The 25,680-nt window shown below is 38.8% G+C and overlaps 1 non-coding gene across 1 annotated transcript; it reads left to right on the top strand.

The window, feature by feature from the left end:
• Positions 1-8,093: 8,093 nt before the first annotated feature.
• Positions 8,094-8,200, top strand: LOC114382868. The gene has a single exon (XR_003660326.1). It is a non-coding gene; the product is annotated as a small nucleolar RNA R71 (small nucleolar RNA).
• The last annotated feature ends 17,480 nt before the right edge of the window (positions 8,201-25,680 follow it).

Raw genomic sequence — 25,680 nt, 5'->3', positions numbered from 1 at the left:
GATATATGTGCTCCTTCTTTTCCCAAAAGAAAAACTTTATTGAGATGTTTTGTCAACTTAGAAATAAAAACTAAAACTTTAATGATGTGTATTCTGCAATATTTACTATATAAATGGTTTTAAAGCTATATTTCAAGAAAATGAAATTGAGGTGTTACATGTCAATCCAAGGAAAGTCAGGAATAAGCAAAGGAGAATAAAGTCCATGAGGCATTACCTTAAACTTAGACTTCTTACAAACAATGCATTGTTCACAAAACCTATGTACATCATGTTTCATATGTGGCAAATAGAAATGTTCTTGCAATATATCTAAAGTCTTTTGTACCCCAAAATATCCCATTAAACCCTTTTCATGTCCTTCTTTCACAAGCAATTCTCTTATGGATCCTTTAGTGATGAAAATCAAACAAGGAAGATCACGTGCTAAGAAAACAAAAGAAGCCTTAAACCAAATGGTGACAACTCTCATTGAAGTAGATTCACATCTAGAAGGATTAAAGCCCAAGTTGGTTAACTACATAAAGAAAATTGAGGAATGAAGATGATGGATTGACTTGGATGATGGCCCATGAAAATATAATATATAGTTTTGTTTTATACTAAATAAGTATGTAATTAGACGCTTGGGTTGTTGTTGTGTTGCGTCTCTTGAGTGAATTGCATGTTAATTAATAAAGTCACTAACTTGACATAATTACCACCGTTAATAGTCAGCTATATGTATCTCAAATGTTATGAATAAAAGTTAGAATCTTGGATATTGAAATTTGGATATTTTCCAATTAAGAGGACTATCTCTCTAGGGTTCTTCATTAAGCCATCTCTAATCTTATCAAGGACCCTAATCCTTGTGACGATCTTGATCCTTGGCTTATCAATTCCTTTGGGATTGTGATGCCTTTTCTAATTGTCTCATTGGTTCTCATCACCTTACTATTCTGTAAAATTAAAGAATAACCTTACTATTTTTTATTTTGAGGATTTTTTAAAATTTATTTTCAAGGCTTAGAGGTGTCAAATTGTTAATGGCCAAACCGGATAACCAACTCTATCAAATCCAATTAAAATTGGATTAGGTTGGCACAAAAAAAAAACCTTAATCCATTTAAGTTTAATTGGATTGCATAAAAAAATAGACAAAACTCAACCCATACCACTTACACCCCTAATTACCCATTCATACGACCATAAGTACGGAGCATTGCAAAGACAAAGGCAACATACATACATACAAGATATACATACATAGTTCAAAATGCGTCATCAAAGGAAAGCTTGTGCATTGAAGAAAAACAAAAATAATTGTCATAATTACAAGGCTTGTGCGGCCAAATTCCAACAAAGAAGAAAAAAGTTAAAGACAAAGGCATCCTAGACATAGGCATCATCGCCTTGCTCTGCAACACCCTACCCTTCATCAACAGCCTCATTTTCTGCAACAATCTCCTCCTCATCAAACAGGACACCATCCTTCACATCCTTGAAGGGATCGAAGAGACCTAAGTCAAGGTCTTTCACAAAGAAATCGGCCTGCCTGACGGCCTTCTGAAACCCTTTCTCATGCTACTTCACAACCTCCTTCTTGTACTATTAGTCGTCTTATACGACTAACTTTTGTATATAAAATTTTTTCCAAAACTTGTATAGTTTCCCCAATTTATAGTTATTTTGTAGGAATTTGTAAATAAATCTTGTTTTATTGTTATAGCTGTCTCTAGAATATTTTCCATTTGATTTAATGATGAAATCTATTCAATTTCAGGTTAAAAGTGGCTAAGTCTTGAAGTGCTAAAAGTGGCTGTTGGGCTCAACTCACCATTTGGGCTCAGCACGCATCCAACGCTAAGTGCAGCTTCAGCACGCTTAGCGTGATAGAAGAATCTGGCAGAGCATAAATATCAAGGCCGCACGCTAAGCGCAAGATCCGCTCGCTAAGCACGATGATTGTCTTTAGCCAGGCTCAGCGCATGACTGGCGCTAAGCTCAAATCCACTAACTCGCGCTAAGCGCGAGGGTGAAGCTAAGCGCAATGTCGCGGATTCAGAGCCTATTTAAAGCCTGTGTTGTGCAGAATTAGGGTACACACAAATTTTAGCAAGCAGTACAAAATTCCAGAGCAAGTACACCACATTGCTAATTTTGAGATAGAAGCTCTGGAGGCAACAAGAGGAGCAGCTTTGCAGAGAAGCCTAGAGTTCTTCAATTAAAGAGAGATTAGTGAGCTGTAGAGTGATTGTGAGGTGCTGAGAAAAGGAGGAGGGATCCCCCTTCTTGTGTAAGGAACAATTATTCTGTACTCTCAATCTCATTTGTGTTAGGGTTTTTTTGTAATGGCTGGCTAAACACCCTTGTTGGGGATTTCTAAGGAACAATTGATGTAATTACCTTTAATATCTAATTAATTGTGTTTTATGTGCTCAATGCTTCTTTCAATGCTTAATTACTGCATGCTCTTGGTCTGACCACCCATTCGTGTGCATTGTTAGGTGACTTTAGCATTGGAAAATGTACTGTTGCCTTAGAACTTGATAGAAGCAGGACTAAATAACTACATTACCAGGGATGGATTGTGGGGGTTTTGGTTTTCTGAATATGTTGTGATGATAATGCTGTTTAAGTTAAGTCTAGTTTTACAAGAGGGATTTGCAGATGAAGCTTAGGTTAAATTAGTCTAAACTTATGAGGGATCGAGGTTTAGTACTTTAGGCTACAACATAGAACACAAGAACATGATTAATTAGAGAAATATCCTCATATGCATCAACTTGTTTGTTAGAAAGACCCAACGCTTTTTACCTATTGTTGTCAACTTTTACTTACTTGCATCTACTGTTTTTTCCATAGAAGTAGTTTATTTCTGTTTTAACCATCGATTATCAATGTTGTTCCAACGCACACAAAATTGACCCAAAATATTAAACTAGAAGTCCGACGAAACTAACAACATTAACAAATTAACACAACTAACAAATTAACAAAACCGACAAAACTAGCAAAACCAAAGAACACTCCCCCTCATACTTAAACAACACATAGTCCTCAATGTAGCACAATTAAAAGATTAAAAACAATTGAACCATCAAATAGAATCAGACAAGTGTAATAAAAGAAAAGAAGGAGATAGGAAAAGAAGAACTCCTTAAGTCATGATGGAGGAAGAGTAGGGTGGAGTAAGGAAGTCTCTTCCACCACTATGTCCACTAAAGAAGGGTTTGTGAGGAATGGCTTAAGTCGATGTCCGTTGACCTTGAAGCTCTTGTTTGTGGAGTCGCTTTTGATCTCAACTGTACCATAAGGAAAAACATTAGTAACAACAAAAGGACCAATCCACTTAGACCTCAACTTACCACTCATGAGTCCAAGCCTAGAATTATACAATAACACTTTTTGCCCAACCATGAAGTCCTTCTTAACTATCATGCTATCATGGAACTTCTTGGTCTTTTCTTGGTAGAACTTGGCATTCTCGTAGGCTTCTAGGCGGATTTCATCTAACTCACTCAGTTGCAACTTTCTTTCCTCACCAGCTTGATCCATAGAGAAGTTGCAAGTCTTCACTGCCCAGTATGCTTTGTGCTCAATTTCCACTAGAAGATGACATGCCTTTCCAAAGACAACCCGATAAGGAGACATTCCTATGGGTGCTTTGTAGGCAGTCTGATGTGCCCAAAGAGCATCATCAAGCCTGGTACTCCAACCTTTCCTGCTTGGCTACACAATCTTCTCTAAAATTCTCTTGATCTCCCTGTTAGAAATTTCTGCCTGTCCATTGGTCTGGGGGTGGTATGGTGTGGATACCCTGTGTACAACCCCATACTTTTTAAGCAGGGCATGCATTGTTCTGTTGCAAAAATGGGTTCCTTGATCACTAACAATTGCTTTAGGTACTCCAAACCTGCAAAATAGATTAGACCTGACAAAATCTGCAGCAACTTTAGCATCATTGGTTCTAGTGGGCTTGTCTTCCACCCATTTTGAAACATAGTCAACTGCAAGGAGAATGTAAACATAACCAAAAGAGATAGGAAAAGGGCCCATGAAATCTATACCCCAGACATCAAACACCTCACAGAATAGCATAGGTTGTTGAGGCATTTGTTGTCGCCATGTAAGTGTATTTCCTGCTCTCTGACACTGCTCACAAGTGCTGCAGATCTTCCACGCATCTTTAAAGATGGTGGGCCAATAAAAACCACAATCAACCACTTTGCGAGCTGTCCTTTGAACACCCAGATGACCTCCCGGTGCGGAAGAATGACAGAACTGCAGGACTGAGTCAGTCTCATGATCTGGAATGCACCGTCTAATGACCTGATCACTGCACAATTTCCACAAGTAGAGGTCATCCCAAATAAAATGCTTAGCATCACTTTTAATTTTATGCTTTTGGGCCTTAGATGCTAAGGGAGGAAAAACATAAGCAACAAAATAATTGACAATGTTGGCAAACCAGGGAGTAGAAAGAGAGTCAAAAATGCTATACAGTATATACAAATGATCATCCAGGAAATCATCCCGAATGGGTGAATCCGCATCTGATACACGTTCGATCCGACTCAAATGATCGACAACTAGATTTTGTGCTCCGCTCCTATCACGAATCTCCAAGTCAAACTCTTGGAGCCAGAGCATCCATCGGATCAACCTAGGCTTAGAATCATCCTTCTTCAACAAGTACTTTAGAGCTGCATGGTCAGCATAAACAATAATGCGGGTACTAAGCAAATAAGATTGAAATTTTTCAAGAGCAAAAACTATGGCTAGAAGCTCTTTCTCAATAGTAGTATAATTCGCTTGGGCAGCATCTAAAGTCCTAGAAGCATAGTATATCACCCTGGGCAATTTATCAATTTTCTGAGCAAGGACATCCCCCAATGCATAATTTGATGCATCACACATAAGCTCAAAAGGGGCTGTCCAGTCGGGTGCCTGGATGATGGGGGTGGTAGTCAGTGCTCTTTTGAGGCAGTCAAAAGCCTCTCTGCATTTATCATTAAAGTCAAACTCCACCTCCTTTTGCAACAAGTTGGACAATGGAAGGGCTACTTTGCTAAAATCTCTTATAAAGCGCCTGTAGAATCCTGCATGACCAAGAAAAGATCGCACCTTTCGCACACAAGAGGGGTAAGGCAATTGTGATATAACATAAATTTTTGCAGGATCTACTTCAATGCCTTTTTTTTGAAATAATGTGGCCTAAAACTATACCTTGTTCAACCATAAAATGACATTTTTCAAAATTTAGAACAAGGTTAGTTTCAATGCATCTATTCAAAACTTTTTCCAAACTATCCAAACAACCATCAAAAGAGGATCCATATACAGTGAAATCATCCGTAAACACCTCTATGCAATTTTCTAAGAAATCACTGAAAATACTAATCATGCACCGCTGGAAGGTACCAGGGGCATTGCACAGGCCAAAAGGCATCCTCCTATAGGCAAAAGTACCGAAGGGGCATGTGAATGTGGTCTTTTCCTGATCCTCAAGAGCAATAGTAATTTGCATATAACCAGAAAAACCATTAAGGAAACAGTAGTGAGATTTACCCGCCAGGCGTTCAAGCATCTGGTCAATGAATGGCAAGGGAAAATGGTCCTTTTTGGTAACCTAGTTCCGCCTCCTATAGTTAATGCAGACTCTCTAACTGTTCTGCACCCGAGTAGGAATCGGCTCCTCCTTCTCATTTTTTATCACTGTGAGGCCGGTCTTCTTCGGGACTACCTGGACGAGACTCACCCATTGGCTATCAGAGATAGGATAAATGATTCCAGCTTGCAAAAGCTTGGTTATCTCCTTCTTCACTACATCAAGAATCATCGGGTTGAGTCTTCTCTGTGGCTGTCTTACTGGTTTAACTCCATCCTCTAAATTTATTCGATGCATACATGTGGATGGGCTAATACCAGGAATGTCCGCCAGGGTCCAGCCTATAGCCTTCTTATGCTTCTTGAGAACAGACAACAACTTCTCCTCTTGCTCATCAGCAAGGGAGGCAGATATAATCACTAGAAAACTTTTGCTATCATCCAAGTAAGCATATTTTAAATTTGATGGCAGAGGCTTCAATTCTGGTGTGGCTAGCTGGATAGTGGTAGAAGAAGATGGTTTCTCAGTCTGTACCTCATAAAGAAAGTCAGAGGTATGTGTACTTCCTGAAACATGGTTAGTCCTATCTGACTCTATAAAATCAATCTCGAGAGGTAAAACACCACCACCAGACATGCAATCAATATCAATTTCAGATTCACTCTCAGCATCAAATTCAGACATATGATCAAGTATAATATCAGACTCAATGCATGAAGAGTGAGAGGCATGCAGATTAGAGTAAAGATCAGTCATGTATTCATCAACAACATGGTCAATTATTTCAGCACGAAATACAGAAAGATCTTCAGATGGGTATTTCATAGCATCCAGAATATTAAAATGAACAGTTATATCACCAAACTCCATGGATAGTGTGCCTGCATAAACATCTATCTTAGTTCTAGAAGTTTTCATAAAGGGTCTGCCTAGAATGAGGGGAAATGATCCTTGAGAAAATCCATCTTCCATATTCAAAATATAAAAATCAACAGGGAAAATCAGTTCACCAACTCTAACTAAGACATCTTCTATGAAACCAACAGGGTAGGCAACACTTCTATTAGCTAAATGAATTACCACATTAGTTGACTGCAAGGGACCTAGAGATAGAGAATTAAAAATAGACAGAGGCATAACACTAACAGAAGCTCCTAAATCTAGCATGGCATTGTCAAACTTACTATTCCCTATAATACAAGGTATGCTGAATGTACCTGGATCTTTACATTTTTTAGGAATTTGGGGAACAGATTTACCAATTAATGTGGAGACATTTATGCCCATGCTAATTCGTTCACTTCCTTTAAGCTTCCGCTTATTAGTGCACAACTCCTTCAAGAATTTAGCATATCTTGGAATTTGCTTTATTGCATCCAGTAGAGGTATGTTTACCTCTACTTTTCTAAATGTTTCCAAGATCTCTTTCTCTGCCTCTTCCAATTTTTTGTTGGGAACTTCTCTTGGAGGGAATGGAAGAGGGATGTGCTGCTTCTGCAAATCAGAATTACCAGTGGAAGAAGATTCACCTGCATAGAAATTGTTAGGTAAATTTTTGTCATCACCTTTTTCTGGAGTAGAGTGAAGTTGGGCAGGTTCATTTGCAGATGAGAAAGGTGCTATAGGTTGAGGTCCTTGACACTGCTTTCCCGACCTCAATGAAATGGCACTGACAATTTTGGGATTTTGGACAGATTGAGAAGGCAGCTTGTCAGAATTCTGGGACTGTTGTTGATTTAATTGTGTAGCCAATTGTCCCATTTGATTAGTTAAGCTCTGAATGGAGGCTCTGGTCTCTTGTTGAAACTGCATGTTTTGCATAGTCATTTGCCTCACAAGTTCTTCGAGGGAAGGTTGCGGAGGGGCCTCAACTGTTGGCTGTTTCTGGGGCTGTTGTTGTTGTTGGATTGGTGGAGGAATGTATGGTCTGCTTGGGCCAACAACATTTTGGAAGGAAGGAGCAGGCTGCTGTTGTTGCTGTTGAGGGCTAGACCATCTGAGATTAGGGTGATTCCTCCATCCAGGGTTGTATCTGTTGCTGGAGAGGTCATAACTATTCTGCTGAGGTTGAGGAGGTCTATTGTAAATGTTTGCAGCATAAGCTTCGGGCTGCTCAATTGCTCCAGGTTGCTGTATGGAAGGGCAAAGGTCTGTATGGTGGTCAGCAGAGGAGCACAAACCACAGACTCTTGCGACAGGTACATATTTCGGATTCAAGGCCAGCTGGGCTACCAAGTTAACCAATGCATCTAGTTTTCCTTCTAGCTTCTTAGTTTTGGATGATGCAGCTGAGTTTGTAGCTACCTCATGCACTCCTCTAATGACTATAGCATCATTTTTGGCGCTAAACTGCTGGGAGTTGGAAGCCATCTTCTCAATTAAATTTCTGGCTTCAGCAGGAGTCATGTCTCCAAGGGCTCCACCACTGGAAGCATCTATCATACTTATCTCCATATTACTGAGTCCTTTATAAAAATATTGGAGAAAAAGCTGCTCCGAAATCTGATGGTGAGGGCAACTGGCATATAGTTTTTTAAATCTCTCCCAGTATTCATACAGGCTCTCTCCAATGAGTTGTCTAATACCTGAGATATCCTTCCTGATGGCTGTGGTCCTGGAAGCAGGGAAAAGTTTTTCTATGAATACTCTTTTAAGGTCATCCCAGCTCGTGATGGACCTTGGAGCAAGGTAATACAACCAGTCCTTTGCCACTCCCTCTAAAGAATGAGGAAAAGCCTTCAGAAATATGTGATCCTCTTGGACATTTGGGGGTTTCATGGTGGAGCAGAAAATATGAAATTCCTTCAAATATTGGTGCGGGTCTTCACCTGCAAGGCCATGAAACTTTGGAAGCAAATGAATCAGTCCAGTTTTAAGAACATATGGGACATCCTCATCAGGGTATTGGATGCACAAGCTTTCGTAGGTGAAATCAGGTGCAACCATTTCCCTTAGAGTCCTTTCACGGGGTGGAGGTTGTGCCATGTTCTCAGAATGTTCAAAATCAGAATGCTCAAAATTATAATGCTCAAAATCAGGATGTTCAAAATCACCAATAACAGAATGCATAGATTCACCAGTAATGGAATGCTCAGGATGATCAAAAGTTATAAAATGATGCCTAACTAATATATGAAATGTCCTATCTATCTCAGGATCAAAGGGTTGTAAGTCAGATGGATTGCCTCTAGTCATACACTACATTCAGCATGCACAACTAGTTGCCTTGTCATGTAAATAAAGGTGTAGGTTTGAACTACAACTACCCTCAAATGATGTCCAAAATGACTTGAAATTTTGTGAGCAACCTTATAAAATGATGAGAAGATAGCACAATAAATGTTAGACAAAAATTCAAAGTCTAACTATGGAAGCTAAAAATGGTAGGTTGAGGAAAATAAGTGAATAAAACTTGAAAAATAAAAAACTTTTGACAGAATCACTTTTTTTGGACGATGGAGACCCCAGCCAGCCTTTGGCGGGCTACCATGGTGTAGGAATTTTTTTTCTACCCCAAATACATATATAATAATTGCGATTCCGATAACCGGAGCAAAAGTTATGGTCGTTTGAAGTTTTGACAAACACAAAATTTGCTACTTTTTTGGAACTTTCAAATCTGACCAAACTAAAGGCTCTAGTTATTTTTCCCACAAAATATAGATTAAAAGAAGTTACCACAACAAAATTCAGCCAAAAATAACAACCCTAGCTACTAAAACAAAAAATCCCAAATAATTCAGCATGGGTGGTCGCTAAAATCCATCGCTACATGATTTCTACTACTACTCTGTTTTGCCGCAAGCAAAAGTGGTCCCTAAGTCCATCGCAAAACACTATTCACAGCAAAACACCCAAAACTGAAACAGGGGAAGCGCTTAATAGGAAAACTGAAACAGAACACACACTAAACAAAATATCAGGATACTAAACAACACTAACACACATACTAACACAATACTAACAATTAAACATAAAACATGAAAGAATTAAACACACAACGCTAGCTATTATGAACCTTTGGACACTGCTCCCTGGCAACGGCGCCAAATTTGTTCGAGGCCGTACCCGAATCAAATAAACATGAAAATGCAGTAACTAGGAAGTGATCCTAGGTCGTTTCCCAACGAGCAATGATAAACCAAATGTTCATAATATACTTGCAGTAACAGTAACGATTGGGGGGGGGGGGAGTTTGTTTGTTTTGTGATTTAAAGAACAGAACAAGTAAATTGGAATACGAAACTAATAATATTAAAAACGGGTTGTTTCCTCTGATTCAGAAGCCATTCTCTTGTCCTGGGTTATGGAGAATTCGTCCCTAATAGTTAACCACTTAATCCAACCCTATTTCAATTTACTAAGCGAAAATCAAGTTAGGGTTGTCAATACGTGATTAGGCAACACATACACCAGTTAGCCCTTCGTCCATTAAGCATGAACGCAAGTTAGGCTAAGAGGCAATTAATCGAACACGAAGCGTGCACAGATTAATGTTAACGAATTTGGGTTAACTGGTGAAGGGAAAACTGCCAGGAAGCCACATTATAAACGAAACCTCAAAGAGAGTTGAGCTTCATCCTCAAAAGGAAACAACACCAATATATTTAGCCTTCCATAGATTCAACAGAAAATGTAAATGAAACTAAAAGCAGAAACATAAATGAAGCAAAAACGTAAATGAAGTAGAAACGTAAATGAAGGCAGAAGAAAAAACAAGAACGAAATTGTAATTAGAAGCAGAAAATGGAAAATTGCATTACGTGAACAGTAGCATTAGAACATAAAAACGTAAAAACCATAAACCCTATGCTCTGAATAATAGTCTAACTGAATAGCCTTGCATGAATCCCAAGGCTGCTATTTAAAAAGAGTCACTCAAAGACACTGGGCCCTATTACAATATTCTGGCCCAAAACAAAATATACACTGAACCACATAAAATAAAATTGCAATCCCCTAATCAGAAATTAACTAAGGTAAGCACTGCTTTATTTGCCCTCTTCAAGTCCACAACCAAAATCCAGATTAAGCCCAATGTTTCATTAATTCCTGAAATTGGATTAAAAACATCAAATTAGCTAAATGAGCCCAAATAATAAAACTGCCTAATTAATTTGACAATTAAGATTAATCAGTAATTAAATTGGTGCAAAAAAGGTTTAAGAAATAGAAGAAAATGATGGCACATCAATTACGGCATAAATAATTGGTTAAAACTCGCTTTAACCAAAGAAATGAGATCACTGATGGTAGAAGAATGAAGATGAAGAAGTACAAAGCAAGGGTGGACCCTTAAGGGTGCATAGAATGAATTCAAAGCTTAAAAAATAAAACTAAGCGGTCGATGAACAAAGAAAGAACAAAGAACAGTGAAGAACGATCACGAAATCGATCACGGAAACGTTTCGGAAGAGCCTCGACCTCATTTTTTTCTTCTTCTTTCTCCTTCTTCTCACTAATTTCATTGAAAATATCTCAATCTAAGAAGCTAGACCCTTCTCCTCAGCCCCCGCACGCCTATTTATAGGAAATGAGGGGTGGAGGTTCCACAACAGCTCGCCCGACGAGCTGGTTGCTTCCTCCAGAAGTAACCTTGCTCGCCCAGGCGAGCTGGTTACTTCAGCCCTAAGCTTTCTGGTGGCCCAGGTGAGCCAAGGGCCTGAAAAAGTCACCAGATGACCATTTTGCCCTCCCTTTTGGGTATTTTCCACATTCTCTTCCGAAATGTCGAAAAAACTTATGGATTGCGTGGCAACTTGTGTTAAGTAGCTCAATTCGGCTGACAAGAATCCAAATGTTTGCAAATGATTGTCCCTAGACGAAATTAGGGTATGACAATTGCCCCTCTTTACTTATCATTTATTGGAAATGAAAGGGAAGTAAAGATAAAGATACTAATTTTGTTCAAGCGATCTCACCATCCGACCGGCTACTAGCGGAAGCCCAAGCAGTGAAACCTATCAAAAGAAGGAGTACAAGAGGCATCCGATATATCAACAAATGACCTTGAAGTCTTGCAAAGTAAGGGAGACATTGAAGTCTCAACAGAAGACTCTGATAGTCTTTGAAACAAAAGACTCTGATGGTCTTTGAAAATGTAAAGGGCGGAAGACATTGATAATCTCCACAAGACAATAGACTTTGATAGTTTTGGAAAAGTAAAGAAGATTGTGATAGTCTTGAAACAAAAGACTTTGGTAGTCTTGGAAATGTAAAGAAGACTGTAATAGTCTTGACGAAAGACATTGAAGTCTTTAAAATGTAAAGAAAGCAGATGACCATGATTGTCTCTGCATGACATAAGACTTTTATAGTCTCAAAAATGTAAAGAAGACTGTAATAGTCTTGAAAAAGTAAAAGGGCAGATGACCTCGATCGTCTCTGCAAGCCAATAGACTTAATAGTCTCAGAGGCAAAGAAGACTGTGACAGTCTTGGTCGAAAGACATTGAAGTCTTCAAAAAATAAAGAGGTAGATGACCTTGATTGTCTCTGCACAACAAAAGACCCTGATAGTCTTTGAAAAGGTAAAGGGGCAGATGACCTTGATTTTCTTTGCATGACAACAGACTATGATAGTCCTTGAAAAGTAAAGAAGACTGTGATAGTCTTGAAAAAGTAAAGGGGCAGATGACCTTGATTGTCTCTGCATGACAACAGACTATGATAGTCTTTGGAAAGTAAAGAAGATTGTGATAGTCTTGAAAAAGTAAAGGGCAGACGACATTGATAGTCTCTGCAAGACAAAAGACATTGATAGTTTTGAAAATCTTTTACTAAAATGCGAACACGCTTAGCAAAGAAACAAACCTCCAAACCAATCAGAGCAACATATATTTTTGAAGAAAAAAATATGACTACTGGGGAAGGAAAGCATGCTGATAGAATTTCTCATAACCACAAATGAGATTTGGGACATTCGTATTCATTTCCTAAATAGCATTAAAAGAAAACACTGGGTCCAATCAAATAGAGGAAAACTGCTCAAAGTGTATAAAATCTCACACATGTAAGCGTTTCATCCTAACTCCAAACCACAAATATGTCATGATTCGACTTTGTAAGTCATTTCCCATCAAATCAAAGATAATATGTGCAATCATGGATCAACAGGACTTTTAGGAAGTTGGATTTTGGTGGGAGATTTGGCTTTGGTCGTTCTAGCTTTTCCTTTTTGTTTCCTTTTCTCTTTGGTTCAGTGTGGAACAAGAGCGAACACAAAGATTTGGTTTGTAACTAAGCAGGTGATTGCTTCACGCATCCCTCAGGTTTTAACCGATTTACTGTTACAATTTTCTTTCTTTTTTGCTTTTGACAATTCTGCACATTGTTCAGACATTGTTTGGTCCAAAGAACCTCTCTTTTTCTTTTCTTTCTTTCTTTTCTATTTTCTTTTGCTTTTCTTCTTTTCTTTTCTCTTGATGCACATTTATAATCAAGGTAAAAGAAGCTTCTCTTAGAAGATCCTTCTATTCTCTCTTCCAAGTGCAAGGTTGGAAATTTCCATCCTAGGTCAAGGTTATGGCCAAAAAGTTGATGTTTGGCTCAAAAGGCCTACAAATGGAGGGACATAATGTATGTCAGGATATTTTTTTTATCCAGTGGCTTAGGAATAAGGGAATGCCCCAAATCATTTCCATGACACGCATATGATGATGATGATTAGAAATTCATGCAAAATTAATCATAGCACACATCCATGTGGACACTCAAACATAAAGCTTTGTGGCCATGTAAACACTAAGGCTTAGGGTTTGTTTCCCCATCCAAATTGAACCAGTGTTTTAAAAAATGCTCTTTTATCAAGTCACACACACATCCGAGCCCACTTCGGCACATTTCTTTTTTTTCAAAAACCTTTTTGTGTCTTGATCCGTGAATTTGCCAAAGAAAACTAGCGGTCATTCTTTTTCAAAAGCGTGCTGGCTTTTTTTAGTTTTCATTTTTTTAGTTTTTATAGAAAAAGTTTGTAATCTGGGCAAAATTGTTACCCGAGATTACACTTTATCAAAGGAACAAAAAGGCGTGTGAATGAAAAGAAAACAATACACAAGGCCCTATTTTTTTTGCTTAGTTTTTTTTTATTCAGACAAACCATCGCAATGCAATAGTACGCCAATACGCTAGAAGAGGTAAAGTAAATCACAATGAGATAACAAAAACTGAAAGCAATAACATCAAGTTCAAGTCTATCAAAATGAAATAACAAATACTAAAGTGCTAACATAGAGTCAAGTTTTATCGAAATGAGATAACAGATAAAAACTGAAAGTGATAATATAGAATAATAGACGAAATCAAAGTTTTTCCAGCGATCCTGGCTGTGCAACTCTGCCTCCTCAAGTGAAGAAATCTAGCACATAAGCCAAATCATCATCCTCCTGAGCTCCTTCGTCGTCCCCAGGGGCCCATGCGGGTCTTGCCCCTGTCTCAAAATCGGGCTCATCTCCAGGTCATGCCATTGTGGCCCCGAACTACTTGGGGTAGGCCAAGGGAAAGGACTAGGGTCCTGGCTCTGCCGGTGCATAGTGTAGTTGTAGAAAGTTTCATTTAGCTGTACCTGACCCCTATGACTAGCCGCTTGTTGGCCAGCCACATGCTACATATACGTCTGCATCTAGAGCTCTATCCTCCATAGGTGAGCGGAGATGGACTATAGGGATGGTGTCTCCTGTAAAGGCGGCAGCGATGCATCTGTGGCTGGCTGCTGCTGGCCCTCCTCCTACTGCTGTTGTGCCTACCTGGGCATGCAATATTTCTCTATGAAGGCCCTATTGATGGGAGGACGGATAAGCTTGGTGGGAGTGACCGACACTCCATAGAATTAAGAATTGGCAAATGCCCATGATCAAAGCAGGAAACCCCAGGGCCCTATTGGACTTCTTCGGGTCCACTAGGTGTCTAGGAGATGTGATCCCTGCAAATTGATATATAGCGTTTGAGATTAGTTGGGCTACATTGACACTCACCTAGGTCAGGATGGCATAGACCAGGTGGCACTTCGGCAGGGGGAGGTTGGAATTATGGTCGCTGGGGAGAATGTTGCTGAGCATCAACGTCATCCAAATCTATGTGAGGGTGGTCTTGCTAGTGCGCATGATCCACACCCATCTCCCTGCCACGCTCCAGGCAAAGTCCTGCCCTAGAACACACAGTAGTTGGCTGATGGCCTCCTTGTCGAACCTCGAGGCCTGGCTCCTCCTCTGGCTAAACTCACAACACTGGCCCTCCTTCAAGACCAATGGATGCCCTAGGAATTGATTAATGGCATCCTCATTGAAGGGGTTCCATTGGCCCCTCACCTAGGAGTGCTTGTCTCTAACTCCCTCTTCATGGGCCAGGCGTTGGCGTAGAACTCCATGGTTATTTCAAGATTGTACTTAGCCATGGGTGCTGTAAGCTGAGTCCATTGCCTCCTGGAAATTTCCTCTTGAAACTCAGCATACTCTCTGTCCCTCAACTAGACCCACCTCTCCTTGAGGAACGACCAGCCCTTAATTGCCTCAAATCGGCGTTGGTGTTCCTCACTTCGGAACCTATGTCCGTCGAACTCCACATCCACCTGTAGTGGTGCACTGGAACCTTCTACAGAAACATCTTTCCTTGCCCTTTTAGCAAGGAGCCATTTCCTGCGAGGATACATTTGCAAAGTTAGCTTGCATGAAACACCAGCCAGGATTTCATTTGTCTCAAACACAACAAAGAAAGCCAAACAAACTTGAATGGTGCATATTTCTTTCCGCTAAATGCAAGCGTCAACATGCAATTTTAGAAAACAATCACCATTGGTGCATGCATTATTTTATGATATGCATCCACACATTTTTCTTGAAAAACATTTCATGATATACCTATATATATACATTATTTTTTTTTCTTGAAAAGCATTTTATGATACACCTATATATGTGTACATACATATGTGTTATGTCATTCTTCAGTGTTTATTAACTCTGAGATTGTTTTAGGGTTATCATGGTCAGTGGACAACAAGTCCCTCAAAGACGCTTTCTCTTTCTTCGGGGATGTCACTAAAGATAATTTGCCACTTTATATTTTTATTCCATGTGTTTGATGTTATGTATTACTCAAGTGTTGTTACAAAAATTGGGACTAATTCTTCTCTAAGTGTAATTTTTTTAACATGTCAAATTTAATACTCTACTTGATACACATATCATAGGATTCAGATATCATTATTTTAGTAAGCTTTTAAATTGTGCCTTGCCTTGCCTTCTTGCATAATATGTCCCTTTGCTTTGATGGTAGTATTTAAAACCTACAGGAGTGTGGAACCAGAACTTTATATGAATGTAGTTTGTAGAAATATGATCTTATCCAAAAATTAACTGAAAATTCTTCCTATGATGACCAAATGAGTAAACTATAGTTTGAACAAATTATGGAGATTAAAACATGTGATAGAATTTGGAAGCAAGACAGCTAACCACCTTTTAGTAGAGATTAGTTTTATATTGTGTTTGATGTAAAACTTTGATGGCTTAGTTGAAGGATGTTTGTTCTCATATTTCCAATGTGATGTTCTGCTCTCTTCTCAATCAATAGTGGATTTAACTTAAAAATATCGGTAGATCAGGATTGTAAAGAGAATAGTATAGTAGTGATAAATATTTTAAGAAAAAGAAACACCTTTGGATTCATCTACAACTCCTCTTTTTTCACTATTTGACTGAATTCCTCCTTTCCCCTTAACTTCCTAAGACCTGCACTTGAGAGTTGTTTTTCGGGTGAGTCTCGTTTCCTCAATTCCCTTTTCTCTTTATCCGGCGGAAATCTCCATCTGCCACTTCAACTTGGTGATTTACCTTCACTGTTATTGTCTTTGTCATCGTATTTACCCCATGTCTTTTGTGAGGCCTTCCTTCAACATTGCCATTATTGCCACCTAGTTCTCATCTGACTTGGTCTGTATTGCTGCTAAAATAGTTTTATGTTGGCCAATTTTTTTCCAGGGCTGTTACCCTTTTAAGTAAATATCCCCAACTCACTGCCATTTTCTTCGATGACATTCACCTCCCCTACCTCTTTCCTGTGCTGGTTTCCTAAAAGAGCAAATGATCCCTCTCATATCTAGAAGGAGTATTTTGATGATAATCAGAATGCACACAACACATAAAGGTGAAACAATGATTTGAGAATATTAAAAATGTATTATTTCTGAAATATGAAAGCTATAGTAGAATGAGGTTATTCCTACTGCCATAGAACTCAGCTCCTATAGAGAGCCAAGGTTACCTTTGGCTCAACACTCACAAACTATGAGATAACTGATTATTCTGATAGCTACTAAGAAGAAAAGGAATGCAAGAAGGAAGAAGGTAAACGATAAACTTTTTTTGTCCATTTCTATTGCTAATCTTCTACACTTATACTAAGACTGGATCTCTAATCTAAGGTCAATAGTGGACCTGATGCATGATTCTAATAACAGAATTCACTGGTTTTGATTATAACATAATGGATATTATTGTAATAACAAAATTGTTGTTGTGCTTGTCCCACTTGGGCTGGTTCATGCGTAGTCGTTGAGATAGGTGGGTTCCTGATGACCCTTTTGAGTTTGTTGTTGGGCATCATGCTATTGCTAGCTTTGGGTATTATACAATTGCTATTAATTCCCCCTCTTGGAAAAAAAACCTTGCCCAAGGTTGTACGAGGTTCGTAGAGTGTCCCATTGTTCCCACGTGGTGTCTTTTGGGGACAAGCTTGACCATTGCACTAGGATGAGTTTGGTTTGTGTTGAAGACAAAGTGCCCCACTTCCAGTCTAGTATTGAAAGTGGTTCGATGATGGGATGATGATCCAAGGTAGTGGGGGGAAGGTTGGCTGGCCGAGTAGGCAGGGGACCCTGATGAAGTTTTAAAAAAGAAATGTGAAACATCGGGTGAATTCGTAAAGAGTCTAGTAGGTGTAAGCAATAAGCCACTTGTCCAATACAGTCTTCTACCAGAAATGGACCATAGTATCTAATGGAACCCTGATTTGCAAATCCAATTTTTAGCATCAATAAATTGGGGAACCAATTTGGGGCTCTATGAAATTTGGGGAAAATAAAAGGAAAAAAATGGAATTAGAAAAGAAGATGTAAAGAACAACACCAAAATCTTGGAAGATTGATAAGTTGAGGATGATTCGCCACAAAGAATAGAATTCTTTGATAAGAATCTAAGGTTTCACACAAGAACCAAGAGAGACACTCTCTTAAGTGTGTCTAATATGAAATTTCATCCAAAACTGCCAACAAAGTGTTTAATGAGTCTATTTATAACTCCTATTAGTAACCCAAAATGAGGCCCAAGGCCCAATAACTAATCTAATAATTAAAAAACTTAAAAAGAAAAATAAAAAGGTAAGAGTCCATTACAAGTCCAAAAATAGGCCCAAAAATATAATTACAAACAAAAATAAATCTTATTCCAAAAGTTGGCTAAAATAACAAAACTTTACTTCTTCTTCTCTTTCATCCATGAGAGAATTTAGTCTCCTGTCAAGCTCTTCTTCATATCTCTTACTCCTTGCTCAAGTGATTGGTCCATCCATGTTGAGTCTACCTAAGCCAAACTCTTCCTCCTTGGATAGTCCTCTATCAGTATCTTTTGGAAAGCTTTGTAGAAGATGGGGCAAGGGACGTCTTGCGGTAAGGTCTAAGCTTGACATATACCCAATCTTCCACTGAGAATTGAACATCATGGTGGTGGGTGTTAGCTGAGGCTTTCATGGCTGCCTAGGATTTAAGTAAATGTCGTTGGAGAGTGGTGTGAACTTCGGCTCTTATGGACAACAAAGGATCAGCAGCTTCAACGGAAGAGGTTCCCTATATATATTGGTGAATGGATGATGGTGGTTTGCCGTAAATGACCTCAAAAGGGGAAAAATCCATGCTGGAATGGACTAAGGTATTGTATGACTACTCCACAAGTGAAAGAAACTTGAACCAGTGGGATGGTTGGTCGTGAACAAAGAAGCGAAGGTATTGCTCTAGGACAAGATTGACAACCTCCATTTGGCCATCCATTTAAGGGTGGTAGGTGGTGCTCATTCTAAGCTTGGTGCCACTTAGACAGAAGAGCTCTCGCCAAAAGTTGTTGATGAAAATTGGGTCCCTGTTAGAAACTAGGCTTTGCAGGAACCCATAGAGCTTGCTCACGATGTCCAAAAATAGCAGTTCGACTTTGTAATCAGAGTGCTAATGTGGGAGTGCACTGAAATGGGCACCCTTGGAAAACAGGTCAATCACGACCAAGATGGTAGTAAAATCGTGTGATGATGGCAACCCTATGATGAGATTAAGGGACAAATCTTGCCACACCTTTGATGGTATCAACAATGGTTGGAGTAACCCAATGGGTTTCTTCGTCTCATATTTCGTTTGTTGGCAAGTGGAACATTGGGATACAAAACAGCGTACGTCTGATTGAGCATTTGTAGTTTATTATTTTTCTATTCTTCTTATCTCAATTGACATCTCTTTGATCCTTATTTTCTCACCTTAACTCAATTTTGGTCTTAGGCAAATGATTGAGCTTAATTGAGAATTATAGCTAATTTTCGGATTTTGTGCTTACTTGACCTATCTATGTTGTGCAAGGTCTAGAGGACACTATAGAACTCCAAATGGATCATGATAGTAGGCAGTATCTAGAAAGCTAAGAAAAAGATCTTCAATTTTCTTACAAGTAAGCTTTGGCCAATATGTAGAAGCAAGCTTCATGATGATGAATCAAGATTGATTCAAGTAATTTTGATGATGACAAAAAGCTCACAGAATGATTTCAAGATTTAGTCAACAAGTTCAAGATCCAGATGAAATTCAAGTTTCATGAGAAGAAATCAAGAAGATTCAAGAACCAAGAGAAGTTTGATTTCAAAATTCAAGAGAAGATTAATTCAAGATTCAAGAGAAGAAATCAAGAAGACTTCACAAGGGAAGTATTGAAAAGATTTTTCAAAAAACAAACATAGAACAATTTTGTTTTTCTCAAAATTTTCTAAGTTACTAGAGTTTTTACTCTCTGGTAATCGATTACCAGTTTCCTGTAATCGATTACTAGTGGCAAAGTTTGATTTCAAAAAGCTTTTAACTGAATTTGCAACCGTCCAATTGATTTCAAAATGATGTAATTGATTACAAGATATTGGTAATCGATTACCAGTGTATCTGAACGTTGAAATTCAAAATCAATTGTGAAGAGTCATATCCTTTCATAAAAAGCTTTGTGTAATCGATTACATGGTTTTGGTAATCGATTACAAGTGACAAGTTTTGAATGAAAAGTCAAGAGATGTAACTCTTCCAATGGTTTTCTTAACCAGACATGAAGAGTCTATAAAAGCAAGACCTTGACTTGCATTTCAATTAACTTTTCCAATTTACTTTTGAATATCTTCTTCTTCTTCTTCCTTTGCCAAAAGCTTTCTGAGTTTTCTGGTTTCCAAACTTTGTTCATTCACAGAAAACAAAAGTGTGCTATATCTTTTTTATTCTCTTCTCTCTTTGCCAAAAAGAATCCGCCAAGGACTAACCGCCTGAATTCTTTTTGTGTCTCTCTTCTCCCTTTTCCAAAAGAACGAAGGACTAACCGCCTGAATTCTTTTGTGTCTCCCTTCTCCCTTTTCAAAGAATTCAAAACGACACAGTCTGAGAATTCTTTTGATTCTTCCCTTCCCCTTAAACAAAAGATTTCAAAGGACTAACCGCCTGAGATATCTTTTGTTTCCCCTTCACAAAGTTTCAAAGGACTAACCTTTTGAGAACTTTGTCTTAACACATTGGAGGGTACATCCTTTGTGGTACAAGTAGAGGGTACATCTACTTGGGTTGTTGTAATTGAGAACAAGAGAGGGCACATCTCTTGTGGATCAGTTCAAGTGGAGGGTACATCCACTTGGTTGTTCAAAGAGAACAAGGGAGGGTACATCCCTTGTGGATCTTTGCTTGTAAAGGATTTTACAAGGTTGAAAATAAATCTCAAGGACCGCAGGTCACTTGGGGACTGGATGTAGGCACGGGTTGTTGCCGAACCAGTATAAAACTCTTGTGCTTGTCTTCTTGTTCCCTACACTCTTTAATTTCTGCTGTGCACTTTAATTATCGCTTTTTCTTTTGGTTAAGTTTCTTTATTTTGTTAACTTTGTAGTAAAAGCCAAATTAAATCTAGTAACATTAAGAAGGTCAGATTTTTAATTAGTCAAGGCACATTAATAATTAATTCAACCCCCCTTCTTAATTATTCCGAGGCCACTTAATCCAACACAATATTTCCATTTCGAGGGTCAAATTAAGCTTGGAAGTTACAACCTTTGCACTTGAATAATTGAGCTATGAGTTTGGGCTTTGTTTTATGTAATTAGTTTAATTAGGTAGAATATATGAGCCTAATTAAGGCCCATCCCTTTCTTCTAAGTAGTCACTCTTTATATTATTGAAAGTCAGTTAGTTTGTTAGTTACTTCATTTTGTAAAAAAACATAATTAGTTACTTGTTGTGGAAACTTTAGAATTAAACTCTTTCTCTCTTTTTCTTTCAATTGTTTTTCATTATTCTTCCTCTTTTCACTTTTGTTCTTCCATTTTCTTGCACAAAATTTCGTGGCTTTTCCATTGGTGATGATCATGGAAGGCTGAGCACTTAATCAATCCAAGGATCCACTTCAAGCAAGGCTGATTTTGAGTTTTGGTTTAGTATTTCTAATTTTTGCGAATGTTCATCTTTTTCTTCAATCCTATTTTCGATTTTCATGATTATGAATATGATTAGGATTGAAAACCGATTAGGTTATGGATTCATTTCCTAATTTAAAAATTTAATCACAGATTGTTTGGATGATTTTCTTACCTAATTTGCGATCTCAAACAATTTAGGGATTGATTTGATTGAACTATCTCTAATGCATTTTACTAAACTTTCACACTTTGAACATCATTCATAGTAATTTTGATAATTTGATTTGCATTGGTTTGGTGAATTGGATTGATGCTATTAAACTTGATTTGTGTTTTGTTTTGTTTCTTTATCTTTGTTTTTGTATTTTCGCTTTCGCATTCCTTTACAATCACATTCAAACTATTTGATGAAATTTCTCCTTGCTGTTTATAAGTTAATGAATGTAGGAACCAAATTGAATCATATTTCTGAGTTGATCTAGGTTAATCCTGTACTATAGAATTTCCTAGTTTTATTTGATTTTGGAATGATTTGACAGTCGTTATCAAAGTCAGCTTGTTTCTAGGGCCAATCAAAATTCTATTGTAGGTGGTGGAGTGTCTTAGCTAGTCCCATGTGGGTGCCGAGAGGGGAAGTATGGAATTCTTCCAATAATAATTATGTGAATGGGGTCTCATAAGGCAACCAAATCTTACCTTGTCGGAAAATGAGATCCTTATGGATAGAAAGATTTGGGAGGGCATTTGGTTGCTGACGGATTTGCTGCGATAAACCCACGTATTGGGGGTCCTGGAGGAGTGATTGGTGGAGCTTCTCGAGGAAGATGAAGTTTGGTATAGACAAAGAAAAGAGGTGCATTTCCTCTGGTGCTGGAATTTTGGATAAAGCATTTGCAACAATATTGGTGGAGCTGGATTTATATTTGATTATGTAATATACCTCAATAATTTGGACAAATATGTCTGCTGTTCTAGGGTTTGTATGACCTATGACATGAGGTCCTTCAAGCTCCTATGGTTCGTGAGGATGATTAAGGTGTGGTCTAATAGATAGTGATGCCATTTGCAAACTGCTATTGTAATCGCGTGCAACTTACGGAAATAGGTGGAGGCACGTTGGAGACGCGGGAAAAAAACTTTACTATAATAAGCAATGGGGTGGGAATTTTGAAGAAGAGCTGCACCCATAGTTGTCCCTGACGCATTCGTTTCTAAAGTGAATGAAATAGAGAAATCCGGTGTGGCGAGAACAGGGGTGATGTGCCATTATTTTCTCCTATTTCTTAACCCTTTTTCCACCATTTTAAGTACTGATTAATCTTAATTGTCAAATTAATTAGGCAGTTTTATTATTTGGGCCCATTAAGCTAATTTGATGTTTTTAATCTAATTTCAGGAATTAATGAAGCATTAGGCTTGAATCCAGAATTGGGCTTGGACTTGAAGAGGGCAGACTATTTTATTCTACAAAATTAGATCTTATCTTATCTTTATCTTATCTAGATATTATTTAGATTTGATTTCATCTAGATATTATTTAATCTAGATCTTATCTTATCTAGATTTGAATTTAGTTTATTTATGGGCTTGGATTTAAAAGAGATTTGTAAGCTTTGGGGCTGAAAAACTATATAACAGCACCAAGGTTCTAGTTTAGCTCTCTCTCCTCTCTCTCTTCTATTTTTTGTTGAGTTTTAGTCTCTCTTCTTTTTCTCTTTTATTTTCGTTTTTTTACAATTCCAGTTGTGATTTTTAGTTTTATCAATAAAATTTTGTTCTCTATTTGATTAATGGAAGGCTAAGTCCGCAGCGTTGTTTTCTCTTGAGGATCAAGCACAGTTCTCTTAGAGGTTCTATTATTACTGTTAAATTATGTTCAGTTTTTCCTCTTCACTAATTACTCTGAATTTGTTGCTATTAATTCATGCATGCTTATTGCTTGATTAATTGTCTCTGCGCTTAATTTACGTATGTTCATGCTTAATGATCGTTTATGAGTAATTGGTGTGTGTGATGCTTAATCACATAATGAATGCTTTATGTTAAATTTCGCTTAGTAACTTAATTTAGGGTTGGATTAAGTGGTTGAACTGACAAAGGATAAATTCTCGCAACCTAGGATAAAAGACTTGCTTGTGAATCAAGGGGAAGCAACATATTTTAATTCTGATAATTTCAAATTCAATTTTACTCGCTGTTTAATTTACAAAAGCAAACAACCCCCCCCCCCCCCCCCCCCCCCCCGAATTTGTTGGAAAGCACGTTGTGACTTTGGTGACCAACAAAATTGATCTTTGCAGAGCAAGGCTGTAAGCGGTGCTACAACGGTGGCATAACCTTGGATAAATTTGCGATAAAAGCTAGTTAACCTAAGAAATCCCCGTAGTGCCGTTGGAGTTGCAGGAGTTGGCTAATCCAACATTGCCTAGATTTTGTTGGGGTCTAGAGCAACCCCTTGCACCGACACGATATGGCCAGGATAATTCAATTGGTACTTTGCAAAATGCACTTGGATTGGCATAAAAGAAATTGGCCTTGGGAAAGTGAGGACAATACCGCTTCTAAGTGTTTGACATAGGAGGGCAAAGAAGGACTAAAAACCAGAATATCGTTGAAGAATACAACAACATATTTTCGGAGGAAAGGTCAGAGTGTGTCGTTCATGGTGGCCTAGAAGGTGGAAGGTGCATTGTAGAGGCCAAAAGGCATAACCTTAAATTCGTAATGTCTGTGGTGGGTGCGGAAGGTTGTTTTGTAAACATCATTTTTGGCCATTCAAATTTGGTGAAAGCCATGAGGCTTAGCGCTATTCATCCACCAACACATCAATGGTGGGCATGGGAAAATGGTCTTCCACCATGATAGCATTGAGGGCTCTGTAATCTACATAACAGCACCAACTTCCATCCTTATTCTTGACGAGGAGTACCGATGAAGAAAATGGGATATGGCTGGGATGAATCAGTCTAACCTCGAGCATGGTGGTGACTTGCTTCTCAAGTTCAACTTTCTGGAAATAGGGGTACCTGTATGGTTTGACATTGAGAGGAACAAAGTTTGAGATAAGATGAATATGGTGTTGGATGGTACAGGAAGGATGAAGGTAACTGGGTTCGTGGAAGATGTCCGAGAATTGAATGAGGATGAAGATGATTTACGGGGTGTATGCTGGTCGAAGGGGTGTAGTGGAGAGGATGAGTGTTGAGGATGGGTCGAAATTAGCGTAAGGTGAAATAGGGTTGATATGCTTTGGGCCTGGGCGAATTTCTTTAGTTGTTGGGCTGAGGCAGGGGAGGGTGCGAATCATACATCGACATGTAAGGTGATATGGTGGCCCAAATAAAAGATGGTCATGGTCAGGTCCGTATAATCCATGGTGATTGGGCCCAAAAGTTTGAGCCACTACACACCCAAAACAATATCGGCACCACTAAGAGGCAGGTGAAAGAGGTCTAGGGTGAACGTATGGCTTTGGATCGAAATTGGCACCTGCAGGGAAGAAGTATCGCAATCTAGCGTGCTATCATTACCTAGCATCGCCTAGAGCGCGGTCGTCGATAAGATGGCAAGTTGAGGAACATGGCCATGTGGGTCTTAATAAAGTTGTGCATGCTTCCACTGTCGACCAGTATCATGACCTGGTGGTGTCAGATAGAGCCAAAAAGGTGAAAGGTCTCAGGTGCCAGTGTGGCTTCCATAGCGTTGTGGTTGATATGAGGAATCAGCGTGGGGTTGGGGTCTAAAGGAGTGGGGTAATCTGGCAAGGGCGACAAAGAAACTGAGTCCATGTCCTCGTCGATGATGAGGATGTGAAGTCGAGGCTTGCAACGGTGGTCGGGAATCCATTTATCCTCACAGTGGTAATAGAGGCCTTTGTCGTGATGAACCACCATTTCTTCTTATGTGAGTCTCTTAAAAGGAATTTGGGAAATGGGTCCTGTAGAAGGTCCCACGGGGTGAGAAGGTGGTGGCGGGGGTAGGGAAGAAAGTGACTGTGATGTAGAGAGAGGACCACGACGATAATCGTTGATCTTATTTTCTTGAAGCTTAGCCAATTCTACTGCCTGGGGCAAAGACAATGGTCAAAGTGCTGGACTTCGCGATGGAGCTCTGGATTCAGGCCAGACACAAAGCCCTTGACAATCTCCATTGATAGGCAACTAAATACATGCAACTGGAGGAGCTCACCAAGTACAACCGGCAGTTGAGGAATGAAGCATCCGACTCAAAGAAGGAGTTAGAAAGGGATGCCCAAAAAGGAAAAAGAACATGCACGCAAGACTAGAGGACCTTTCTACAACTATTACACTCCCCTTAATGATAGCCAATCAAGGATCTTGGAACAAGCCCTTGCTACTGAATTTTTCATGATGCCAAAGCAGGCTAACCCCCCCTAAGAGC

Source organism: Glycine soja, chromosome 13, assembly GCF_004193775.1.
Source record: "Glycine soja cultivar W05 chromosome 13, ASM419377v2, whole genome shotgun sequence".
Classification (NCBI taxonomy): domain Eukaryota; kingdom Viridiplantae; phylum Streptophyta; class Magnoliopsida; order Fabales; family Fabaceae; genus Glycine; species Glycine soja.
Note: the sequence above shows the minus strand (reverse complement) of the source record. Positions and strands in the feature narration are given on the sequence as shown.